The sequence below is a fragment of the Onychostoma macrolepis genome, chromosome 13 (genome assembly GCF_012432095.1).
Source record: "Onychostoma macrolepis isolate SWU-2019 chromosome 13, ASM1243209v1, whole genome shotgun sequence".
Taxonomy (NCBI): domain Eukaryota; kingdom Metazoa; phylum Chordata; class Actinopteri; order Cypriniformes; family Cyprinidae; genus Onychostoma; species Onychostoma macrolepis.
In genome coordinates this window covers 12,126,762-12,136,379 of record NC_081167.1, presented here as the reverse complement: position 1 = coordinate 12,136,379, position 9,618 = coordinate 12,126,762, and positions in this window count along the sequence as shown.

Sequence of the window (9,618 nt, the reverse complement as noted above, 5' to 3'; positions counted from 1 at the left end):
TACAGGGATTACATATCGTTAGATCTCTGCTGTTGCAGATCCAAAGAAATCCCATATATCAAGCATGACTGTGTTCGTCTTTGGCTTGGATCATTTGCCTAGACCTTGTTGTTGATTATCAAAACAGGTTTGGAGGTTATATTTGAAGTGAGGTTAATCATTCGTGAGGCAGTTAATCATTTGTTTACGAGATGGCAATGGCATTACGAGCAAGTCCGAAGCGAAACTTAGGCAAAATATGTAGTTTCTTAAAAAAAAAAGGCCAGACTCTTTTAAATCATTTAAATATAGCAGGCTAATGATTTATGCCAGACTTTCCAGCTCTTCCTCATGGGTCAATGGGAGCATCAGTCACATTTTTCCATTAAAGCATGGTGGGATGGGGGCGCAGGGCTGGCTGGGGTAGAAAGGGGATGGGGGAAGTAATCAGGCTTGAAGAACAGCTCATCATTTATTTATAAAGTGTAACGTTCCAGCCCCTCTCCTCCCACAAACCCCATACATTCACCTTTACCGCGCTCTCAAGCCAGCGCAGTCAACATTTTGTGACCAATTAGAAATCTGACTGGATTCTACCCTCTTTTTTCCCCCAGCTTGCTGTGGGTGGACACGCCATATGCTCCGAGAGCTCCACAATGGGTTTGTTTTTCTGAGCTCTGCCGTCCCATGATGCTAATCATGCTGGCTGCTCATGCTGGCTCATTGCAGCCCGTGGGAGGACTGTAGCCTGCCGGAAGGATCGATTGCAAAACACAACAGAGGCTGCTCGGCTCCAGTCCTCTATACATGTGATCACATAGGGATGTATTTGAGGCCTGAAGTGAAAAGGAACATAAAAAGCACCCAAAACATGGGGATTTGTCATCTTTGAATTTGAGAATTTCAGGGTGTGGATGTGTTTGTACAAAGGCTTTGGGGTCTTCTGTGCTGCTGTTCCCTTTGAGGCCATAACAAACAGACCAGCTGTAGTCTAAAGACTCGTTTTTTGCAACAGCCATATTTGCTTACTCTTCCTTTGCCATTTGAATTATTAAATCCTGCCCAGTTATTCAGGGAATGATGTCCTATGAATATGGCTTTGCTGGTGTTTATCACATTTGCGCTTTTGATTTATATTGCTCTGTTTAACATAGTTTAAGAACTTGCTTTAATTTTTTACAAAGAGGTGTTCTAATCTATTTTCTATCACACTGAAAACCAGTGACACCAAAGATGTATCCGAAATTGCATACAGTCTATAAGGGTTCTATATTTGGTTTGAATCTTAATTTACAACCAATCAGTGGTGGACAGTAACAAAGTAATTTACTTCGTTACTGTACTTGAGTGCAATTTTCAAGTATCTGTACTTAACTGGAGTACTTTTATTTTGGGAAACTTGAACTTTTACTTCACTACATTCCAAATCATAATATTGTACTTTTTACTCCAATACATTTCATAAAAACATGTTGTTCCTCATCATTTTGAACTGGATATATGGTCATGCACTAGCGTGATAGCAGTGTCCCTTTCGTGAATGAGCTAATTCTTTTCAATTATCCTGTTAAATCGGTTCGCATATTGCATTGAACAATTAATTCGCAAATTGGATTGAGCTGATTGCAACTGTTCTTGAGTCAACGACTCACTGATTCAAAAGATCAGTCTCCAGTTAACAATTCACTAAATTTACAAGTCTGACCCAAAATAAGTCAAGAACAGGAGATCCTCGGAGCTTAAGTGCACTTGCGACAGATGGCGCGAAAAGTAAGTTACTAATGGCGAATTTTTGCATTCATTATTTTTATATACATGTATTTTTAGCAGGAGGATAGAGTTGGCTATATAAAGTTGCAAAATAAATAAACATTTATGAATAATTTTAATACTTTTAATACTTTTTAATAGGCTACTACTAAAGTTGTCATCGGATGCAAAATTCACTTTTACATGTCGTTTGAACTGAATGGCAGTGTGTGTACACAACCACCCTATAATGATAAGAATCCACCCAGTGTTTTTAAAAAAAATTCAGATAAATAATATCCACTTTTTCAAATCAAGCTGTTCTCAGATTCTTGGCTGTGTGACATCACACAGACCCAGGCCCTCCCACGATTGTTGATTGACACTAGCGTTTTACCTTAGACCCGCCCTGAGTGAGTAATACTTTTTTTAGTACATTTAAAAATCTAGCAAAATTAAAAAGTAGTACTTAATACTTTTACTGGAGTAATATTTTATATGGGTACCTGTAGTTTTCCTTAAGTAGGCTACTTGATTTGTGTAGCCTACTTTATCCATCTCTGTAACCATTAAAATAAATATAAGTTCTATACAGTATGAGTATGCTGTTATGAATGAAAATTACACATACATCTGCCATGTTGTCATGTTGCTTGATTTTCATTCACAGCTCCATTCTTGTGGCCTCATGGAATAGCAGTGTCAATTTAATGCGCACTTCACAATCTCACCAGAAGTAGGTCATTCGTCTACTTTTTGCCTACTGTTTTTTGAATAATGTGAATTTGGACAAACTACTCTTTTGGCGTGCTGTCTTTCACCTACTATATAGTTGGATAGTAGCCCGAAAGCCATACTTTTTTATAACAGCAGCAGCTCTGAGCATGTGACCATTTCCATTTTGCAATGGAAAAGAGAAAAGCATTGGACTGCATTGTTTTCTAAATGACATTTGAGTTACAATTCCTATCACCCAATGTAATTTCATGAACCAATTCGGAAGGGACCAGAGGTGTGTTTTCTAGATGTGGATTCTGTGGTTACAGAAGGTCATGTGACATGGTTGCATGCATCACAAATGATATATCTATGTCTTTTGATAAAATATTTATTGATATTATATTTAAGTTTATAGAAGTGGCTGCTTACAATAAAACCACGTAAGTGAGCAGAGAAATCGAGACATGTATTTTACCTGACACTGATGCACACAGACATGGTTCGGACAGGATTAGATTTTACTGAAAAACATCACGTAATTTGCTCTGGAATTTATACAGAGGATTTGTGAGAAAAACAGACTTGGCAAATTCAGATATAAGATTAAAATTGCGAAGTACATCAAAGTACAAATTTCTCTAACATCCTCTGGGAAAAGTAGCCCCATCCGTTTGAATTTAAAATGTTAATTGTACCATATTTACACACCAAACATTCATCTTGGTGTGAACAGGCCTTGAGGGTACTGAGAGAAGAAAAACATAAATGATGCATAGCACTTTCTCAAAAAAACAAATCCCCAGAAACCTTAGGGGGGATCTGCCTGAGGAGAGTGCCACCAAACTGATTGTCCTTATTTGATCAGATGGTTTTTCCATAAAAAAGGTGAGTAGACCGTTCTTTACTGACGTACTGGGTGCATCAGAGTTCATGCTACGAATTCAATGCGGTTACATGCACGCCTTCAAATGCAGTTTGAGTGTTCAGGTCATAAGACGTTGTGGATCCCATTTACACCTTATTTAGTGCTGACCACTTCAGCTGTAAATCTGAGAGATGTTAATACCAGATGTATGCAGAGCCTTTGTCTTTTCCTGCTTCCCATTCTCACATTGCTTTTTACACCAATACAGTCCTGGAGTGAGAAAGAAAGACACCGAGGGGGAAGGGATAAAGTTTTCAAGAGATTTACAGAAAAAGGAAACACTGAAAGATGAGACGAAAGAGGGAAGAGGGAAAGGCAGCATCTAAATTGGAATGTCTGTCTGTGCCTCACATGCTCAATAATCTATTTACCATGCAGAATTAAGATTTCTGCTATCCAGCACATTGCAGCTCCAATCCCTAAAGCCAGGACGGATAATCCAAAATCCCTCTTAGGTCCTGTGAGGCCAGCCCTGGAGCAATAGAGTCAGGAGAGCTGCAGGGGCCCCTGGGTGCTTCAGAGATCTTCTGCACTTCCATCTCAGTGTATTTGGAGGTATTTAAAATGTGGGAACTTGACTCAGTTTTAGTAATATCAATTCTGAAGCCTGGAACTGAATCACATTCACACATTTTTATTGTTCACACATGCTCAAAATGATAAATGGACACCAGTCACTGTGAAAAACAGAGCAGGACAGGGTTTGGGGGAAATGAACAAGAGATGTTTTCAGTTTGTTGTGCTTGGATTGGAAGAGCATGAAAAGGCGAGGAGTTGAAATGAGTAAACCAGTGTCACCAGTGTGTCAAAATAAAAACATTTCTCAATTAACTTAAAAGGGATACATGAAAATGCTGGCATCCTTTACTCATCCTCATGCCATTCCAAACCACATGCTGCTATTGTTTCCGTGGAAACATTTTGAATGATGAATCACACTGCTTTTTTCCATACACTTAAGAGTTCATAGTGACCAGGCTGTCAAACTCCACAAAGGATCCAAAAAATGCCTAAAAAAGAACCATAAAAGTAATTAGATTCCATGTGTTCTGTAGTATGATAAGGTAGCTTTGTATGAGGAACAGATTGAAATTTAGGTCATTATTCTCTGATAATCTTTCCCTTTATAGCAGCTTTCAAACCTCATACACTACTGTTCAAAAATATTTTTACAATTTAAAATAACTGCTTTCTATTTTAAAATATTTTATTTAAAATGTAATTTATTCCTGTGATAGCAAAGCTGAATTTTCAGCATCATTACTCTAGTCTTCAGTGTCACATGATTCTTCAGAAATCATTTCAATATGCTGATTTGGTGTCCAAGAAACACCGCTAAATTCATTCCACCGTGTCCACACCAAAAATCATCCGCGCCACGGCTGCAGCTTCTCAGAGACATCACGCCTCTCACATCTTCACAGTCGGGTCATTAGTGGAGAAGGCAGAGCATGAATTGAATTTCAGCCAGGGTAGTGCGCATAATTCTACTCATTCCCCGCGCTTACAACGCTATGACAGAATGTGTCATTTGCACGTGCTTTTGAGTCTTGCCTATTTAAAGTGAAAGAGAACTCAATACAGTAGCCTACTCGCGCACTCAGATCACGATAAACTGTGACAGCTTTTAATAATTATTAAGGGAGCTTGCAAATGTGATATTGATTTAATACAATAGTTCAATAAACAAGAAGTTAATATTAAGTGACTTTAGTTGTCTGACTATAACACTATTGCCTGATTTCTCATCAACGAAAATAGTTTCAAACAAAGTCAGAGCAGAGCCGCTGCTCATCTCCAAGCAAACACAGCGGTGTTTCATTTATGAATGAACATACGTTTTTAAACGAATCTAGTGAGTCAATGATTCAATGAGCCATTCAGAAAGACAGTCACTTACTTCATTCCTGAATGAATCAGCCTTTGAACGAATCAACTGAATGAATGATTCAGTGATAAAATCAGCGACTTGCCGCCATTACTTGCTATCAGGTTTAGTTTTAAAGTATAATTTCAGTTATTTAAATTATTTAATATTTCTATATTTAAAAAAGTTATATTTAAAACATTAATCTCAACATGAATTTATGAATTTAGTTGCACTCATGCCGCCTCTGATCCTCATTAAACATCTGAAAATTTACCTACAAGCCACTTTTGTGTTCTTCTGTGCCACCTCTGTAGTACAAATTAATGTTTTATTAATACTAATTTAATATGATTGGTGACTTATTCTTCTTATTCTACTTCTTATTATATTGTTAATTTGAAATTTTAAAAAGCTTATAAATATATATATATTTTTTTTAATTTGACATACTTAAAAAAAGAAAAGAAAAATGCAGTAAAGAATTTCTTTTTGGAATTTTTGATCAAAATTTTTAAAGTGCTCCTAAATTTTTAAATCAGGAGCAAGAGCGCTGTAGAGGCCAGTGTAACAGTATATCAGTAAATTAGATCTTAGTCTTAAAGATACAGCAGCTTAAATAAACCTGTTGCTGTCTGTCATTACTGTCTATCTATTCAGTGTTATTTTACAGGTGAATAGATTATTCCTATATATTACCTAACTATATATTATAGTTAGACCTAACTGAAAAAAATAATGTACTGTTAATTTCATTTGAATCTTGTTATTGTTTTTGTTTGTCATTTATTATTTGTTCTAATTTCATTACTTACTATTTACTTGTCTTTTTTTTTAGTTAAAATCAATTTAATTCTGAGTTTGAGTGCACGTGATTCTTGGGTGGGGAGGGGGTGTGGTCCATGGGAAACAGACCTGCCACCACAGCTGTAAAAAATCCTAGAAGAAACACTGAAATGCTGAAAACAGTTGTGCTGATTATTTTTTTATAGAAACTATGATACTTTTTTTCTGTGAATAGAAAGTTTTTACTGAATACACATTTACTTTTGATCAATTTAATGCATTTTTTTGCTGAATAAAAGTATTAATAACTTTAAAATATAAATACTGACCCTAAATGTTTGAAAGCTAGTGTATTCAAACTGACGTCACATTTGGCTTCAGCACGTGCAAACCATTTCCCACTAACGAAATCAAATCTAATATAACCATGTCGATTTGTCCTTTTTTCTAAATGTGAATTAGATTTCTGAGCAAACAACTTAAATTTAGTTCTGTTCCACATACAAAGCTATCATACAGACATCATCATCATGCTATCAAGACATGGAATACAGCGCATGAGTCTGGTTTTATGGTGATTGCGTTGTGCTAACTTTGTTGTTGTGGCTTGTTTGTGTTGCGTTGTGCTAATTTAGTTGTGTTGTGGTTTGTTTCCGTTGTGTTGTGCTAACTTTGTTGTGTTGTGGCTTGTTTCCGTTGTGTTGCGACTTGTTTCCATTGTGTCATGCTAATTTTGTTGTGTTGTATCTTGTTTCCGTGGTGTTGCAACTTGTTTCCATTGTGTCATGCTAATTTTGTTGTGTTGTATCTTGTTTCCGTTGTGTTGCGACTTGTTTCCATTGTGTCGTGCTAATTTTGTTGTGTTGTATCTTGTTTCCGTGGTGTTGCAACTTGTTTCCATTGTGTCATGCTAATTTTGTTGTGTTGTATCTTGTTTCCGTTGTGTTGCAACTTGTTTCCATTGTGTCGTGCTATTTTTGTTGTGTTGTATCTTGTTTCCGTGGTGTTGCAACTTGTTTCCATTGTGTCATGCTAATTTTGTTGTGTTGTATCTTGTTTCCGCTTGTGTTGCAACTTGCTTCCATTGTGTCGTGCTATTTTTGTTGTGTTGTATCTTGTTTCCGCTATGCGTTGTGCTAACTTTGTTGTGGCTTGTTTGTGTTGCGTTGTGCAAATTTAGTTGTGTTGTGGTTTGTTTCCCTTGTGTTACAACTTGTTTCCATTGTGTTGTGCTAATTTTGTTGTGTTGTATCTTGTTTCCGTTGTGTTGCGACTTGCTTCCATTGTGTCGTGCTAATTTTGTTGTGTTGTATCTTGTTTCCGTTGCGTTGTGCTAACTTTGTTGTGGCTTGTTTGTGTTGCGTTGTGCAAATTTAGTTGTGTTGTGGTTTGTTTCCCTTGTGTTACAACTTGTTTCCATTGTGTTGTGCTAATTTTGTTGTGTTGTATCTTGTTTCCGTTGTGTTGCGACTTGTTTCCATTGCGTTGTGCTAATTTTGCTGTGTTGTGGCTTGTTTCCATTGTGTTGCGACTTGTTTCCATTGTGTTGTGCTAATTTCGTTATGTTGTGGCTTGTTTCCGTTGCGTTGTGCTAACTTTGTTGTTGTGGCTTGTTTGTGTTGCGTTGTGCTAATTTAGTTGTGTTGTGGTTTGTTTCCGTTGTGTTGTGCTAACTTTGTTGTGTTGTGGCTTGTTTCCGTTGTGTTGCGACTTGTTTCCATTGTGTCATGCTAATTTTGTTGTGTTGTATCTTGTTTCCGTTGTGTTGCGACTTGTTTCCATTGTGTCGTGCTAATTTTGTTGTGTTGTATCTTGTTTCCGTGGTGTTGCAACTTGTTTCCATTGTGTCATGCTAATTTTGTTGTGTTGTATCTTGTTTCCGTTGTGTTGCAACTTGTTTCCATTGTGTCGTGCTAATTTTGTTGTGTTGTATCTTGTTTCCGTGGTGTTGCAACTTGTTTCCATTGTGTCATGCTAATTTTGTTGTGTTGTATCTTGTTTCCGTTGTGTTGCAACTTGTTTCCATTGTGTCGTGCTATTTTTGTTGTGTTGTATCTTGTTTCCGTTGTGTTGTGGCTTGTTTCCATTGTGCTAACTTTGTTGTTGTGGCTTGTTTGTGTTGCGTTGTGCTAATTTTGTTGTGTTGGTGCTTGTTTCCGTTGTGTTGTGCTGCTGACTTTGTGTTGCACCTTGTTTCCGTTGTGTTGTGCACTACTGGGCCACTGTACTGACAGCTCCTGGTCACAATGCTGTCTTTGAATGGACAGGAGCAAACCAAAATGGTCCTTTTATGCTCCACAAAAGAAACACCATACAGGTTTGGAATGGCATGAGGGGGAGTAAATGACAGAATCTTCATTTCATTATATTTAAGGCTCACACTGTTCCTTTAAGTAACTGACATTCCTATCTGTATGTTTTGTTAATACCAAGGATTTAAAAATCCTGGTTAAATATAACACTAAACTAGGCGTATAGCAGTGTGGCTTACAGGAAACACTGTGCGTCTGTTTGGAGGCTGAATTCCCAGGCTCCAGTGTTAATAATTTGGAGATACTCAGGTAACAAAGAGGGCAGCCAGAGCAGCAGATTTCCCCCTCGTCTCCAGTTACTCATTACAGGAATATGAAACCAGAGGATCGCTGTAGCATTTGCTGGCCTGACGAGCCCTGCGCTGTGTGTGGATGTCTTTGATTAGGCTTTGGAATTAGAAGTGTGATGTGTCAGAGAGGAGATGGATAAATGCGCAGGGCTTTGGGCCTGCTAATGCAAGCGGCAGCTGCACAACAGCTGACGGGTTCCCGGCGGAGCAACAGCAGTAAAACACACCTTCAGCGAGGCCCCTACACTGAGGCATGTGCACGCAAACACACACACACACGGTTGCCATGGCAACACACAGCTGTCAAGTGCATCAGACCACACCCCAGTGAACAGGCAAATACACACCAACGAGGTGATCTACCGATGAGTTGACACTCACAACACACACTATATCTGCGTTTCTTGGTCTCTCTTACACAAACAGACACGAACAAACTCGCCCTCGAGCTCCAAATGGAAAAATGATGACACAGGGGAAGTATTAAGCTATTCAAACAGAAACACTTAATGTGATCATGTTGTGTAAATGAAAGATGTCATCATCTCATTAGACATGGTTAGGCTGAGGATTGTGGCACAGCTCTCTCTTCCCGCTTTCCTTACTGTTACAGCTACCTATGTGTTGCAATGTTCATTTTGAAACAGCTGAAACTTTTACTGTAAACCTCACACATACGTGGTTATGAATCATCAAGCGAGGAGGATTACTAGAAAAGACAACACCAGGTAAATGGAAATAGGAAATGTTGTCAAAGGCAAAAGTTAGTAACTGCGAATAGAAAAACTTTTAACGTCACTGGATGCTTTCCGTAGGATTCATGGTTCCTGAATGTAGCAGCACGGAGCACAAAATGATGATACTTCCCACCTGAATACTGGACATTTTTCAGAGACAAGTCAGCATGAAATGACAATGTTTCCTTCCCATTTGTAATTTATGTCCATGTACAATTTCTTCTTAAAAGAAATAAAATAGGGTGAGACTTCA